This window comes from Lissotriton vulgaris, chromosome 8, assembly GCF_964263255.1.
Source record: "Lissotriton vulgaris chromosome 8, aLisVul1.2, whole genome shotgun sequence".
NCBI classification, from domain to species: Eukaryota; Metazoa; Chordata; class Amphibia; order Caudata; family Salamandridae; genus Lissotriton; species Lissotriton vulgaris.
The window spans coordinates 1527695271-1527711897 of record NC_141696.1 but is presented as its reverse complement, the minus strand read 5'-3'; the positions used below and the strand labels follow the sequence as shown (position 1 = coordinate 1527711897).

General features: G+C 47.0%; 1 protein-coding gene across 2 annotated transcripts in view; it reads right to left on the bottom strand.

The window, feature by feature from the left end:
* Positions 1-16627, bottom strand: part of LOC147699095 (butyrophilin-like protein 10) — a 219597-nt gene that overhangs the window by 114486 nt on the left and 88484 nt on the right. The window lies entirely within an intron of this gene.

Sequence of the window (16627 nt, the reverse complement as noted above, 5' to 3'; positions counted from 1 at the left end):
TTATAAATAGTCACAAATTAGCATTTCCGTTTTCCCCTATGGACTTTGTACAATTTCTGTGGAAAAATATGCCCTGTGGCGGAGACTCAAAGCACTGGAATGTCAAATTTGCTGCCTTGTACTGTCAAGCCACCTGCTAGTCGAGTGGTGTTTCTTTAAACTCATGTGTAAGTAAGGATACATTAGAATTGCTTGAGATTAGGCTGCATTTCAATAAACTGATGCGATAATGCGGTGTCCCATAAAGCAAGTAAAAGATTCGTAATTTAGTGCTATGCTGCGACATGGATGGATGGTGACACTTCACAAAATTATAAAAAACAAAAGCTTAAGCTATAAAACTTCGACACAGGCACAGCAATACTATAATTATTAAAACATATAATATTCATGTCGTACTTCCCTCTAGGGTTAAGGGCTGCTGTTGTAAATATCCCACTAAAGAGAATCGGGGGGAGGGGACAAAAACAAATGAAAGAGTCATTTCCCCCATTTCATATAGTCTCTCTGTATAAATAATTATTGCGTGCTACACCATGAATCGGAAACTCCCGAGTATGTGATCTAGGACTGTGTCTGTTAGTAGAGTGCAAAATGGCATACGGGTTGTTTTTATTTGCACACTATTCACACCTCTCGAGCAAGCAAACGCTTGCAGGCAAGGTGGCGCTTGAGGATGGGGGCGTACCCACTGCTGGGCATCAGAGCACCAATGCATACCTCCAATAAGCCATGCTACAATGACAGACACCTTTTGAGCAAGGGACATATATATACCCCAGCCCCTCTGTAAATGTGCCTTCGTTTTCACGTGGAGGAGCCGCCATGTTTATATATCTACTCGTGCTTAAACATGAGCATCTTTTGAAACAGTTCTGAATTCTGAAAAAGGTAGAACTGTACACTCCAGTCCAGATGCAGAAATAAACTGATGGAAGTGAGGTTTCTGCCTGAACTGTGTAAGTCAGGCCTTCAGGGCCACATTACGTGAAGTTTGGATTCGAAACAGCCGAAGAAGCCGCAGATTACAGAGTGTTTCGCAAGACAGAAAACAAAATTAGGACTTCCATTAGATCTCTGATGCAGTAGCAGGGCTACTTTTTTTTTGTTTACAAATCACTCCACCTTCTTCTGCCACAGGCTAACACACCTTCACCTTAAAACAATACAAACATTCCATGATTCAAAGTTTTTCTTTCTAAAAAAACACTCTATATTTATTAAGCGCCTACTGACTCTCGATATTTTTATAAAACTCAATTGTATTAATGTATTTACTTTCAAATGGATACTCACCTTGAACACGTCCTTTCCCCACTCCAGTCACAACATTTATTGACAGTCGGGAGCCGTAGGTCACAGTTTTGTCTGGAGCACCGGTGATTATGTGCTGCTGCTACACCTGTGAGTGCTGGGGCAAGCTGGGAGCGTCTTCCAGAAAGTGAAGGAGGGTGGGGTGGAATAGTCAGGAGCCTAGAGGCCCAGGATGGTGAGGACTGAAGAATGGCTACAGGCACGCAGACTGGAATACCAGAGGCCTGCCATGTGAGAGAGTGCGCGCAGGCCACCAAACACATTGCAGCATGTCTCCGTCTAATGAGGGGGCTTTCTCCCTTCTCCCTCCACCCGCTCCACTTGCATGCCCTCGACACTGCAGCAAATCACGTCTTCGGTGCCAAGCGGACTACACCACAATACTTCAAGGCACTCAGAGTGAGAGATGACTGAGGCACCTACAGAGCTCTGGGACAAGTAATGGGCAGAACCCAATGAACACTGCGAAGTGACCTGGGTGACACAGGAGTTTGAGCTCAGTTACACTGCACCACTTCAGGCAACAAGACAATCTGCAAGACAGAAGACCACGTCATCGGGGTGAAGACAATCTGCGTGTGGCCCTGCACAGGAGGATAAGTGCGAAGGTAGTCCGATTTAACTGGGGGAACACCGACAGCTCGCATGGGGTATTGGAGTGCCTGCAGGCAGGCGTTGATGAAATAACCCAGCAAAAAAAAAAACACCCCAGAAGACCCACCTGAACATTACTTTTACCCACTGTACACCATGATGGGAGGAAAAGGTGTACGTTACGAGAGATGTTCCTACGTAAAAGTAAGGGTGAGGGAGGGATGTAATTAGTAAATGCTCACAGAGTGACTCACAGTATCCGGCTACCGGCTTTGATGTCCCCAGTTTCTTCAGCCCGTCCAAAGGCAGCAGGTCGGCTGGGTCATTGTAATTGTGCATGAACTGCACCAACTTCTTTATACTCCTCCTCTGTTGCTACTTGCTCCCTGATCTCGGCCTCCTTCCTCTCCGAGTCCGACAGCATGCCCGGCTGCCCGAGTGGAACATCTGGGTGGCGGACCCCAGGGGGGCATACACTTACAGCGCGCCGCTCTCTCATCCATTGTCTAAGCTTTCCTTAACAGCTCATGCGACCCGCCCGCATTATAAAGCAGGAGACTAGGTCGGAATCGGATCTCACCCAGCTGGCAGCTCTACCGGTACGTACTACTCAGAGAGTTTAGGCGGGGCCGCGGGAGTACAGTTTGGCTTTGTTTTTTTTTTTTTTGTTAACTTCAGTGCCACATCGGGGCTTGCCGTGCCCTGTCGCTCATCCTGGTGGTGGCATCCTCAGACTGTTCTGGTGGTCTTGCAGGGCAGCTTTCATGAGCTGCTCACTGACTGACACTCGCAGGCGCAGCAATCTTCCGGGCATCGCTGACGCTGTGGGACACCCAGCGCTGGAGATGCGGCCGCAGCGCTCCTCGTGCCTGTGGTGGGCCTAGTTTAAATTCTAGGGCTCGCGCGCGGCGGTAACTCAGCCAATCTTGGCGCAGCATAACATCACCACTGCGCCAGGATTGGTTAACGTGCAGGGCTTATACTGCCCATAATGAGACCCGGCTCCCCCGGGTCTCTGCCTGTGTTCCTGCTAGAGGAGGAGGAGGAGGGAAGGGGCTACTGCGTGTGTGCGCATGCGTGGGCAAGTCAAAAAAAATGACTTGTCCTAAATGCGCACACACTGCTGCTCTCCCTGACACGCTGCTATCTGCCAGCCTGCCACTCACTGCCACAGGCCCGCTCCCACCCTTCCGCCACGCGATGAGGTCACTACAGTTAGTGACTCACACTCCGGAAATAATTCATTATGACTGTCGGCGCTGGCCGCGCTGCGCTCGTAGTTCAAATTTTTGGTATGCCCTGCGCAGTGTCAGTGACGTGACGGTCGTCCATGGGCCATGGGTAGTGGGGCAACGCCCCAACGCCCCCAATGGACGAACCGCCACTGGTTACTGCTTGTGTGAGTGGCATCTCAGTCTGGACTGGTATCAGGACAGCAATAGATGTTACTGAAATGTGTCACCCACTGTTCGTCTGGTATAATGCAATCTGCTCTCTGATTCTCTAATCCCACAAAGTATGGGTGGTTTATTATTGCCCAGAATTTGGCGCTGTTTCTCTGTATATCAGGCAATAATTAATCATTCCAGGCTTCCTTTTTAATCTCAGATTTCCTCACCCTGAATGCATAACTGTATTGTTTCCTCAGTGATGCTATCTGCTCTTTATCTCTAGGTTTGTTTTTTAGAGCCTTTAGGAGGATTGAGTGTGCCTTGGAACAATTTGAGTCAAACCATTTGGGACCCCTGAGCCTATTAGGCTTTGTCTTTACGGTCAGGTCTAGGTTGGCCTGACAACAGATAACGTTAAAAGCCTCTATCATTGTGGTACCAGAATTATTATTATCCAAACAAATGGCAACCTCCCCCTCAACTTTAGCCAGAGTTTCCTGTAAAAAGGTGATTGGGGTTACTTGATTCCATTTCAGTCTACGATTCTGATCTCTCGGGACTAATTCTATCACACATAAAGCATCAATCTCCCTTTTTCCCAAGACTCCCTGTGATGTGGCCTCTAAAATCACAGGATTATGATCGCTAAAAACTGTGGTTTCTACCTTATAGTTAATAACTTCAGGCAGAATATTAGAAGATAAAAAGATATAGTCTATAATCGTGCCTGTATCATTGCCCACATATGTTGGTAACCTCGGGCCTATGGGGCAACTATTTGAATCAGAAAGGTTAAAGGTAGCTAGGAGCAATTCCAGAGCCTCTCCACGTGATGAGTGTTCGAAATGCGGTGGGGAGGAATAGGGGGAAGATTCCTCATGTTCCACGTGGCAATCCGCAGGGCATGGATGGATGTTAAAGTCACCCATAAGGATGACCTCATACCCATGGGCACTATTCTCACTGTGGGTGGACAGGAATTCCTCTAGAGTTACCAAATGCTCGTTTGGGGTTTGACTGACGGGGGGATTATAAAAATTAACAAATAATATGGGCTGAAATTTTGGTGTAGTTAGTTCAACCGCTAAACAGTTTTTTGAGTTAGATTTAATATGTCTTGGCTTTCCTTGAATGTCTAGTGAAATGTATATAGCCAAGCCCCCCTTAGCCCTACCAGCTTTACTAGGATCTGCAGGTACAGTAAAGTGGGAAAAACCATCCAAGGCCAATCTGTCTGACGTTTCCCAAGTTTCTTGAAAGGCAAGGACGTCATAGGATCTAATTATGTCCAGCCAATTCTTGTCGTTATATTTGGCTCTGAGACCAGCAATATTCCAGCTCATAATTCTACAGACCCTAATGCCTGCAGAGTTCCGAACTGATGAACTGGGAGCAGGCTGAGCAGGCTGAGGGCCCTCACCATTACTATCTTGTCTAGGGGAGAGTCAATCGTTTTGGTCCATGAAGAATAATGGGGCATAGCGATTGAACAGTTGAAGGGGTTGAACAAAAGGATTGTGCTGTACTGAGTGGAAATTGTGGACTGCTGCATTATACCTTGGGTCCTGGTCCCGACTGAGATTCGAATCCCAATGTCTGTCCCACCCTGGCGCTGGTGTCCTTGGGTAGGTAACATTCTGCTGTTCACCGTAGAAAAACTTTAAGGTTAAGGGAACAACAGTACCCTGTCTGCGTTGGGGAGGGAATAAGTTAGCAAGAATGTTGGGAAGGACGTCTTGATTTGAAAAGCTCACTGCCACACAGTCCCCTTTAAACTTTTTCGGCCGGTTTCCCAACCAGGGGACCCTAGTTGCTGACTTGATTATGCTTGCCAGATGGTGCTTTCCCCCTGGTGCTAGCCGCATATTACTGGTTAACCAGTATAAGGCCTAGCTTGTGAGAGAAGTGGGGGTTTCCGCTGTTCCCTCTTCTAGAGGAGGGACATTTGCTAAGACTAAAACCACTGGTGTGGCTTCAACTATGAATTGTAGGGGGTCCGTTGAGTTAACTTGTACTGGGGGGATGTTGACCGAAGGGATACTGTCTGTTGGGATGTTAACTAATAGAGGACCCTCATTGTTAACAGTCAATGTTGGTGGATGAGGTGGTGTCTTGACAGGCTTTTTGGCTCTATTTCGGAGTGATAAAGACTTTAAGCTTGCTCACATCTAAGATATGTATTCTTAGATGTGTTGGCCCTTTTAAGCCATTTTTTCCAGACCTAGAAGAGGATAGCTGCTTTATATGATGATAGATCCCTTATTCTAATCCATCTATTGCCTATTGGCTTTGCCTTTCATTATTTTGCCTATAGTAGAGGGTGGATCCTGTGGTCCTGACTTTATATTATGGTTTGTGTAGGTACTCTGACAGAGCTAAGGGTTATTTCATCCTTCTCAGGCCTACAAGGCCCAGAACTAGAGAGACTCCATTTTGCTTTCTATCCCTGCAGAGCTGAGATGCTTCAAGGGGAAAGGTAATATTTTGGTTTTGAGCTGTTGTTCGCCCTAAGCGAACCGGAGAGAACCGGCCAGAGCTGAATCTAATCAAGAAGTGTCCCTGGGCTCAGGTCTCTAGACGAAACAAGCAGCTGATCACTGTGGGAGCGTCTAGAGCGAGGAGCCCGGTGCATGGACCTGGTGGGAGGAGGCTGCTGGCTGGAGCTTTCCACTAGAGGAGAGGAATCCATATTAGCGAATTGCAGGAGAGGAGGAGTGGTCAGTTTGGTTCTTGAAGAGTGGAGAGTAGGATGTCTGCTGGAGCTGCAGAATACAGTGCAGTTCTATTGGTTTTCTGGAATGGAGAAAGAAGGCAGATGATTGCTGAAGCTGGAGAGAGACTATCAGAATGCATTAAAGCAGATGGAGGAGTTGAGGCTGTCAGCTGGAGCAATTGAGCCAGAGGCGTGGAGCTGTGGTGACGGAGGGAGAGACAGAGAGAGCCCTGATCCCACCAGAGACAGAGAGAAATCTTCCTTCTAATAGGCGAGGTAGTCTAAACTAGTCCACTTTACACTTACACCTTAATCTTGTCCTTATTCCCTAGGCTATTGTATGTCTAATCCTTTTCTTTCAGCGGTGTGTTAAAGTTCCTGTTAATCAAGAGACCCCGCAGATAACCTTGTCCTCATATTGTATGTCTAATCCTTTTCTTTCAGCGGTGTGTTAAAGTTCCTGTTAATCAAGAGACCCCGCAGATAACCTTGTCCTCATATTGTATGTCTAATCCTTTTCTTTCAGCGGTGTGTTAAAGTTCCTGTTAATCAAGAGACCCCGCAGATAACCTTGTCCTCATATTGTATGTCTAATCCTTTTCTTTCAGCGGTGTGTTAAAGTTCCTGTTAATCAAGAGACCCCGCAGATAACCTTGTCCTCATATTGTATGTCTAATCCTTTTCTTTCAGCGGTGTGTTAAAGTTCCTGTTAATCAAGAGACCCCGCAGATAACCTTGTCCTCATATTGTATGTCTAATCCTTTTCTTTCAGCGGTGTGTTAAAGTTCCTGTTAGTTGTAGAGACCCCGCAGATTTGTGTATGTGCATTCTATTATTGTAATAAAGATACCCCAGTTCTTAGTGAACTAGTGTGCATGTGTTATTCTTATGATAAAGCTAGCCTTTCTTCTAACCAGATTTTTTAGCAACTGATGGATCAAAAGGAAATAGGAGCGTTTAAATCAGGGAATACCTCTGGCACACAGTGTGTGTCCACTATTCCAAAAGCACAGGTAACCTTTTCTTCTAGTCAGATGCTGCCCCTGATCTGGTAAGTCTGAATAATTAGGGAGAGAGAGGAGCCCTTGAGCTAGGGAATTATTGACACTAGTGATTCGGCCATCCCATAATATTATTGTAGTAGCGAACCCTTAGTGAATAGTGAGAGAGACTTCCCAACATAGAGACAGAGAGCTGAAGGTATTCATAGGAAAGTGGTCGTCATTGGTAAGTGGCGTTAGTGAGAACACTGATTGTGGTCAGTGTGTAGATCCGCCGGATTGTGGACCATGTTGTAAGTGAGTGAGCACCGGGAGGACACGGTGTGTAGGTCCGCCGGATTGTGGACCATGTTGTAAGTGAGTGAGCACCGGGAGGACACGGTGTGTAGGTCCGCCGGATTGTGGACCGGATAAAAGAGAGAGAGCACTGGGACTGCAGCCCCGTGTGTAGGCACGCCAGATTGCGTGTCGAGTGAGCACTGAGGGTAATCAGTGTGTAATGGTAGATAATCAGAACTGCCCCAGGGTAGATTAGTCTGGACCCATGTGGTCGCGAGACTATGAGGTATGAGTGTGGTGTAGGGCATGGATGTCCTTAGTAATCAGTGAGTATTCTTAGTATCCCTATAGATTTAGTGGTGTTTCTGATGATATGAGCTTGTATATTGCGAGTTCCCCATCCTCAGGTAGGTACCCAGGTGCCTGGATAGATGGGTCCTGAGGAGGGAGGTGGTTACGTTCCGGCTGGGTTGGAGGGGCTCTCAGTAGCTGATCCTATCTGGTCTAGAACCCGGTCGTTACAGGTGGTGAATTCTCTTCTGGCAACTGGTTTTCTACGCCTTCACCTACAACCTCTCTAACATTTCCCCCTGTGTTATTACTTAAATTTGTGACTAGCGTAGTTATATTTTCTACCCCGCCTGCAACCATAGTATGGAGTCCGCCCAACTTCTTGACCTCAGCTTGCAGTTTGTCAATTTTAGATATTAGAGGTTTAATAATAGCGTTAATTTTTAACTCAAGAAAATCAGCAATTTTTTCAAAAAAAGCATCCTCAGTTGTATAACTTGATTTGTCCTCGCCCCCGTTCACTTGCTTAGACTTTGGGGTAATAGCCTTCTTCCTTCTTGACCCCGATCGTAGCCCGCCCCGCTTTGGTGGATTTTTGGTGCATAGTCGTCTTGATTAGGAGGCATGCCCTATGGGCGACTGCTCGTCTGATGAGACGCAAATCTGTTTCTCCTGTACGGAGTCAATGTCAATGTCACTCTCGGCCTCTACAATGGGTACCTCAGAGGCCAGGGCTACGTTAGCAGATGTACCACTTCTTCCTTGAGAAATAGGGCCGCTAGTTGTGACCACACAATGACCACACAATGAGCTTCCTCCTGTGGAGAAGTGTGGCTCACCGGTTAGAGGAGGCAGACCCAGAAGCAGAGGTCGGCCCGTGACCAGGGTTCAATTTCCAACGCGGCAGGGTTTGGAGCCCAAATGTCCACAGACCTGATAATTCTCGCTTTGGTGCCTACTTGAATCAGGGGTTCACGCTCTGCAACTCTGGGCAAAAGCTTGCTCAATCTCCACTATGGCCCCCGTGGCGGGATGCCTGGCTTTCACCTTGGGGGTGCCCAGCTGGGCTATCCCACAGGGAAAAACCAGGACGGGTTCCCAAAGCAAGCGCCGAGACACCCTTTGTGGTGATACGTGCGCTATATAAGAAACTACATTACATTACCATTACCATTATAGTGTCATCAATCAGAGAAGATGCAGAGGGGGACAGACATCGTAAGTCTGGAGATTGGCTCAACCCCAGAGAATCTCTCCTCTGCATGTTTATTTTTTTAACAGTCTGGACGAGGTAATTGTCAATAGTGTTTAGCGGGACTTCCTCAGATTTTTTAGGCATGTTTACAAAGTACACGCAAACTCACTATTGTATAATTAAAATGTCAGGTAGCAAAATCTTAAAACGATGAATCTTACTTGAAGAATGGGTCACGCAAATATTTCCTGCAGCATTTCTGGCCCTGTCCCTGCCTACTCCTGCCGATGAGGGCCGTAGAGGGCCCGCCCTTTGCCCGGGCTTCGCCCGGCGTCCCGCGAGACGGGGGTGACTGTGAATTTAAGCGCCTCCTGGCGCGCAAATGACACGGATTGCGCCGCAGAGAATGCTGGGTAGTGTAGTTTTGAAGCCCAGCACCGCGCTCCGCTCGGCGGCCAGACCCCGAGATGGAGCAGGAGTCAGGCGGCAGGAGGCGGGTGGGCAAAGGCACAAGTTTTTGCAGTTTCTATTGGCCTTAAAGCAGCGATAGATCCTGGAAGCAGCAGTTCATTCGTCAAAAGGTTTTAACTACAATGGAATGTATGAACTAAAAAATTTAGTATACCCCCGTTTATCTAATTCTACCTGATGTGAATATTTTATATTTTTAATTCCTTTTTAACGATTTTAGAAATTATTGACGAATTGTGTGAACCTTTCCCCCATCCATGACATAGGGCCTAGTTAGTTATCAAAAATTCTTTTTGCTGTGACGATGATTTTTAAATTGTAATGTGATGTATTTTTATTATGCACTTTTATGGTTTAGAAAAAAAACGAAATAAAGTTTTGAATTTAATATTTTGCTTCAATATTGACATTCACATGTGCGCTCGCAAATATATTTACTGTGTGTTATTCACTTTTAAGCTAACCATAGCTAATGTAGGCCTCATTTTAATATGCCTAATGTATGGTTGTCATTTCTTTCAGGCTGTGTATCTCTCTTTGTTTCAAGAGAAAACCAAATAAGAAACTTTAATAAAAGAATGGTTTGAAGCGTAAGTATCTCATTATGTTGCAGAAAACTATTAGTCCAAAAGGCGTTCAGTTTGAGTTCCTTCTGTATTAGCTTGAGAAAATAATAAAGTTGTCGTATCTGCCCACTTGTTAGCAGAAGCTTCTTTGCCTTAGAGCTCTCTGTCCATTGCTGGCGAGCAGATGATTGCTGGTGCCTTTCAGAGGTTTACTGGCAGAATCCTTTTAGCCTGACTTCTCTCCAAATTGCCCCTGCTGTGCCCTAGCAGCTCAGGAGTTTAGGGTGCTTCCTAGTTTATGGGACAACTTTATGTTGGCTAGAATGATTTAAAAAATATTGACTAATGCATCCAAGTATTGGCTTTTGAATTACAATTCATTCCTTCAACTTGAGTTGTAACTTTGCAAATAGTTTAATATGGTTTGAAACTTAATCACTCCTGTCTCTGTACTGTTTTTAGGTCTCGGCTTCGAGACCTATTGTCACGGAGTTCACTCTCAACGGAGCCAGAGCGGTGAACGAGCGCCGATTGCATCTCGTGGACGCGCACGCCGAGCCTCCTGGAGCCGTGCACATCTCTTGCTCCACATTCACACTCACGGAAGCACACACTCACACACGCACACACACACACACACACACACACACACACACACACACACACACACACACCCTCCCTCTCTGCCCACTCCCTCTCTGCCCCCCCCCTCGACCCCCACTCACCGGGCTCTTTCCCTTGCAGCGGGTCAATCATGGCAGCAGGCAGACTCGGTGTCTTCTCCGGGGATCTTCAGCTGATGTGCACGCCCACGCTGCGTCTCGTGCGCGCCCGCCACGCTGTTTCCGCCTGTTGATCCTCAGCTTGTTGCTTACAGCCAGTGGGATGAACTTCAATGTACTCGACAAAATATCCTTATATAACTAAAAAGTGAGCATCATCTTCATCTCACGTTTAAAGGTAACCATGAACACCAATTGTGTTAAAATATATTGAATACGATAGATCACCTTCCACTCGCCTATACATATACTTTAAATTCCTTATTCATATTATTAGAACAAAGCAACGCAGAAGATAACTTTTGGTTGTCTGTGGGTGGGGAGATGGGGTTAGCACTCTCTGCCCTCTTTTCCTATCATTGACTCTTTGGCGCCTATAGGAAAAACCCAAGCTGCTTATACTTTACAGGAATTCTGCATAAGGATTATTATAGAGTGAGTGCAGAGTGCGCACAGTTCAGAGTGCGCAGAGTGCAGAGTGTGAAGTAGTGAGTGCAGAGTGAGTGAGCAGAGTGTGAGTGCAGAGTGCAGAGTGTGAAGTAGTGAGTGCAAAGTGAGTGAGCAGAGTGAGAGTGCAGAGTGTGAAGTAGTGAGTGCAGAGTGAGTGTGCAGTGTGAATGCAGCGTGCAGAGTTGAGTGCAGAGTGTGAGTGCAGAGTAGTGAGTGCAAAGTAGTGAGTGCAGAGTAGTGAGTGCAGAGTAGTGAGTGCAGAGTAGTGAGTAGTGAGTGCAGAGTAGTGAGTAGTGAGTGCAGAGTAGTGAGTGCAGAGTAGTGAGTGCAGAGTAGTGAGTGCAGAGTAGAGAGTGCAGAGTAGTGAGTGCAGAGTAGTGAGTGCAGAGTGCAGAGTAGTGAGTGCAGAGTAGTGAGTGCAGAGTAGTGAGTAGTGAGTGCAGAGTAGTGAGTAGTGAGTGCAGAGTAGTGAGTAGTGAGTGCAGAGTAGTGAGTGCAGAGTAGTGAGTAGTGAGTGGTGAGTAGTGAGTGCAGAATAGTGAGTAGTGAGTGCAGAGTAGTGAGTGCAGAGTAGTGAGTGCAGAGTAGTGAGTAGTGAGTGCAGAGTAGTGAGTAGTGAGTGCAGAGTAGTGAGTAGTGAGTAGTGAGTAGTGAGTGCAGAGTAGTGAGTGCAGAGTAGTGAGTGCAGAGTAGTGAGTAGTGAGTGCAGAGTAGTGAGTAGTGAGTGCAGAGTAGTGAGTAGAGAGTAGTGAGTAGTGAGTGCAGAGTAGTGAGTAGTGAGTGCAGAGTAGTGAGTGCAGAGTAGTGAGTAGTGAGTGCAGAGTAGTGAGTAGTGAGTGCAGAGTAGTGAGTGCAGAGTAGTGGGTAGTGAGTGCAGAGTAGTGAGTGCAGAGTAGTGAGTAGTGAGTAGTGAGTGCAGAGTAGTGAGTAGTGAGTGCAGAGTAGTGAGTGCAGAGTAGTGAGTGCAGAGTAGTGAGTGCAGAGTAGTGAGTGCAGAGTAGTGAGTAGTGAGTGCAGAGTAGTGAGTGCAGAGTAGTGAGTAGTGAGTGCAGAGTAGTGAGTAGTGAGTGCAGAGTAGTGAGTGCAGAGTAGTTAATAGTGAGTGCAGAGTTGTGAGTGCAGAGTAGTGAGTTGTGAGTGTAGAGTAGTGAGTAGTGAGTGCAGAGTAGTGAGTAGTGAGTGCAGAGTAGTGAGTTGTGAGTGCAGAGTAGTGAGTAGTGAGTGCAGAGTAGTGAGTAGTGAGTGCAGAGTAGTGAGTGCAGAGTAGTGAGTAGTGAGTGCAGAGTAGTGAGTGCAGAGTAGTGAGTGCAGAGTAGTGAGTGCAGAGTAGTGAGTGCAGAGTAGTGAGTGCAGAGTAGTGAGTAGTGAGTGCAGATTAGTGAGTAGTGAGTGCAGAGTAGTGAGTGCAGAGTAGTGAGTAGTGAGTGCAGAGTAGTGAGTAGTGAGTGCAGAGTAGTGAGTGCAGAGTAGTGAGTGCAGAGTAGTGAGTGCAGAGTAGTGAGTAGTGAGTGCAGAGTAGTGAGTAGTGAGTGCAGAGTAGTGAGTAGTGAGTGCAGAGTAGTGAGTAGTGAGTAGTGAGTGCAGAGTAGTGAGTGCAGAGTAGTGAGTAGTGAGTGCAGAGTAGTGAGTAGTGAGTGCAGAGTAGTGAGTAGTGAGTGCAGAGTAGTGAGTGCAGAGTAGTGAGTGCAGAGTAGTGAGTAGTGAGTGCAGAGTAGTGAGTAGTGAGTGCAGAGTAGTGAGTGCAGAGTAGTGAGTGCAGAGTAGTGAGTACAGAGTAGTGAGTGCAGAGTAGTGAGTAGTAAGTGCAGAGTAGTGAGTGCAGAGTAGTGAGTAGTGAGTGCAGAGTAGTGAGTAGTGAGTGCAGAGTAGTGAGTGCAGAGTAGTGAGTGCAGAGTAGTGAGTGCAGAGTAGTGAGTGCAGAGTAGTGAGTGCAGAGTAGTGAGTAGTGAGTGCAGAGTAGTGAGTGCAGAGTAGTGAGTAGTGAGTGCAGAGTAGTGAGTGCAGAGTAGTGAGTGCAGAGTAGTGAGTGCAGAGTAGTGAGTGCAGAGTAGTGAGTGCAGAGTAGTGAGTAGTGAGTAGTGAGTAGTGAGTAGTGAGTGGTGAGTGGTGAGTGGTGAGTAGTGAGTGGTGAGTAGTGAGTGGTGAGTGCAGAGTAGTGAGTGCAGAGTAGTGAGTGCAGAGTAATGAGTAGTGAGTGCAGAGTTGTGAGTGCAGAGTAGTGAGTTGTGAGTGCAGAGTAGTGAGTTGTGAGTGCAGAGTAGTGAGTTGTGAGTGCAGAGTAGTGAGTAGTGAGTGCAGAGTAGTGAGTAGTGAGTGCAGAGTAGTGAGTGCAGAGTAGTGAGTGCAGAGTAGTGAGTAGTGAGTGCAGAGTAGTGAGTTGTGAGTGCAGAGTAGTGAGTGCAGAGTAGTGAGTAGTGAGTGCAGAGTAGTGAGTAGTGAGTGGTGAGTGCAGAGTAGTGAGTGCAGAGTAGTGAGTGCAGAGTAGTGAGTGCAGAGAAGTGAGTAGTGAGTGCAGAGTAGTGAGTGCAGAGTAGTGAGTAGTGAGTGCAGAGTAGTGAGTAGTGAGTGCAGAGTAGTGAGTGCAGAGTAGTGAGTAGTGAGTAGTGAGTGCAGAGTAGTGAGTAGTGAGTGCAGAGTAGTGAGTAGTGAGTAGTGAGTGCAGAGTAGTGAGTAGTGAGTAGTGAGTAGTGAGTAGTGAGTAGTGAGTGCAGAGTAGTGAGTAGTGAGTGCAGAGTAGTGAGTAGTGAGTGCAGAGTAGTGAGTGCAGAGTAGTGAGTGCAGAGTAGTGAGTAGTGAGTAGTGAGTAGTGAGTAGTGAGTGCAGAGTAGTGAGTAGTGAGTGCAGAGTAGTGAGTAGTGAGTGCAGAGTAGTGAGTGCAGAGTAGTGAGTGCAGAGTAGTGAGTAGTGAGTGCAGAGTAGTGAGTAGTGAGTGCAGAGTAGTGAGTGCAGAGTAGGGTGTGCAGAGTAGTGAGTGCAGAGTAGTGAGTGCAGAGTAGTGAGTAGTGAGTGCAGAGTAGTGAGTAGTGAGTAGTGAGTGGTGAGTGCAGAGTAGTGAGTGCAGAGTAGTGAGTGCAGAGTAGTGAGTGCAGAGTAGTGAGTGCAGAGTAGTGAGTAGTGAGTGCAGAGTAGTGAGTGCAGAGTAGTGAGTAGTGAGTGCAGAGTAGTGAGTAATGAGTGCAGAGTAGTGAGTAGTGAGTGCAGAGTAGTGAGTGCAGAGTAGTGAGTAGTGAGTAGTGAGTGCAGAGTAGTGAGTAGTGAGTAGTGAGTGCAGAGTAGTGAGTAGTGAGTAGTGAGTGCAGAGTAGTGAGTAGTGAGTGCAGAGTAGTGAGTAGTGAGTAGTGAGTGCAGAGTAGTGAGTAGTGAGTGCAGAGTAGTGAGTGCAGAGTAGTGAGTAGTGAGTGCAGAGTAGTGAGTAGTGAGTAGTGAGTAGTGAGTGCAGAGTAGTGAGTAGTGAGTAGTGAGTGCAGAGTAGTGAGTAGTGAGTGGTGAGTAGTGAGTGCAGAGTAGTGAGTAGTGAGTGCAGAGTAGTGAGTGCAGAGTAGTGAGTGCAGAGTAGTGAGTAGTGAGTGCAGAGTAGTGAGTATTGAGTGCAGAGTAGTGAGTAGTGAGTGCAGAGTAGTGAGTAGTGAGTAGTGAGTAGTGAGTAGTGAGTGCAGAGTAGTGAGTGCAGAGTAGTGAGTGCAGAGTAGTGAGTAGTGAGTGAGTAGTGAGTAGTGAGTAGTGAGTGCAGAGTAGTGAGTGCAGAGTAGTGAGTGCAGAGTAGTGAGTAGAGAGTAGTGAGTAGTGAGTAGTGAGTGCAGAGTAGTGAGTAGTGAGTGCAGAGTAGTGAGTGCAGAGTAGTGAGTAGTGAGTGCAGAGTAGTGAGTAGTGAGTGCAGAGTATTGAGTGCAGAGTAGTGAGTAGTGAGTGCAGAGTAGTGAGTGCAGAGTAGTGAGTAGTGAGTAGTGAGTGCAGAGTAGTGAGTAGTGAGTGCAGAGTAGTGAGTAGTGAGTGCAGAGTACTGAGTGCAGAGTAGTGAGTGCAGAGTAGTGAGTGCAGAGTAGTGAGTGCAGAGTAGTGAGTGCAGAGTAGTGGGTAGTGAGTGCAGAGTAGTGAGTAGTGAGTGCAGAGTAGTGAGTAGTGAGTGCAGAGTAGTGAGTGCAGAGTAGTTAATAGTGAGTGCAGAGTTGTGAGTGCAGAGTAGTGAGTTGTGAGTGCAGAGTAGTGAGTAGTGAGTGCAGAGTAGTGAGTAGTGAGTGCAGAGTAGTGAGTTGTGAGTGCAGAGTAGTGAGTGCAGAGTAGTGAGTGCAGAGTAGTGAGTAGTGAGTGCAGAGTAGTGAGTAGTGAGTGCAGAGTAGTGAGTGCAGAGTAGTGAGTAGTGAGTGCAGAGTAGTGAGTGCAGAGTAGTGAGTGCAGAGTAGTGAGTGCAGAGTAGTGAGTAGTGAGTGCAGAGTAGTGAGTAGTGAGTGCAGAGTAGTGAGTGCAGAGTAGTGAGTAGTGAGTACAGAGTAGTGAGTAGTGAGTGCAGAGTAGTGAGTGCAGAGTAGTGAGTGCAGAGTAGTGAGTAGTGAGTGCAGAGTAGTGAGTAGTGAGGGCAGAGTAGTGAGTAGTGAGTGCAGAGTAGTGAGTGCAGAGTAGTGAGTGCAGAGTAGTGAGTGCAGAGTAGTGAGTAGTGAGTGCAGAGTAGTGAGTGCAGAGTAAGGAGTAGTGAGTGCAGAGTAGTGAGTAGTGAGTGCAGAGTAGTGAGTGCAGAGTAGTGAGTGCAGAGTAGTGAGTGCAGAGTAATAAGTGCAGAGTAGTGAGTACAGAGTAGTGAGTGCAGAGTAGTGAGTAGTGAGTGCAGAGTAGTGAGTGCAGAGTAGTGAGTAGTGAGTGCAGAGTAGTGAGTGCAGAGTAGTGAGTGCAGAGTAGTGAGTGCAGAGTAGTGAGTGCAGAGTAGTAAGTGCAGAGTAGTGAGTAGTGAGTGCAGAGTAGTGAGTGCAGAGTAGTGAGTAGTGAGTGCAGAGTAGTGAGTGCAGAGTAGTGAGTGCAGAGTAGTGAGTGCAGAGTAGTGAGTGCAGAGTAGTGAGTAGTGAGTGCAGAGTTGTGAGTGCAGAGTAGTGAGTTGTGAGTGCAGAGTAGTGAGTGCAGAGTAGTGAGTGCAGAGTAGTGAGTACAGAGTAGTGAGTGCAGAGTAGTGAGTAGTGAGTGCAGAGTAGTGAGTAGTGAGTGGTGAGTGCAGAGTAGTGAGTGCAGAGTAGTGAGTGCAGAGTAGTGAGTAGTGAGTGCAGAGTAGTGAGTGCAGAGTAGTGAGTAGTGAGTGCAGAGTAGTGAGTGCAGAGTAGTGAGTAGTGAGTAGTGAGTGCAGAGTAGTGAGTAGTGAGTGCAGAGTAGTGAGTAGTGAGTAGTGAGTAGTAAGTAGTGAGTAGTGAGTAGTGAGTGCAGAGTAGTGAGTAGTGAGTGCAGAGTAGTGAGTAGTGAGTGCAGAGTAGTGAGTAGTGAGTGCAGAGTAGTGAGTGCAGAGTAGTGAGTAGTGAGTGCAGAGTAGTGAGTGCAGAGTAGGGAGTGCAGAGTAGTGAGTGCAGAGTAGTGAGTAGTGAGTAGTGAGTGGTGAGTGCAGAG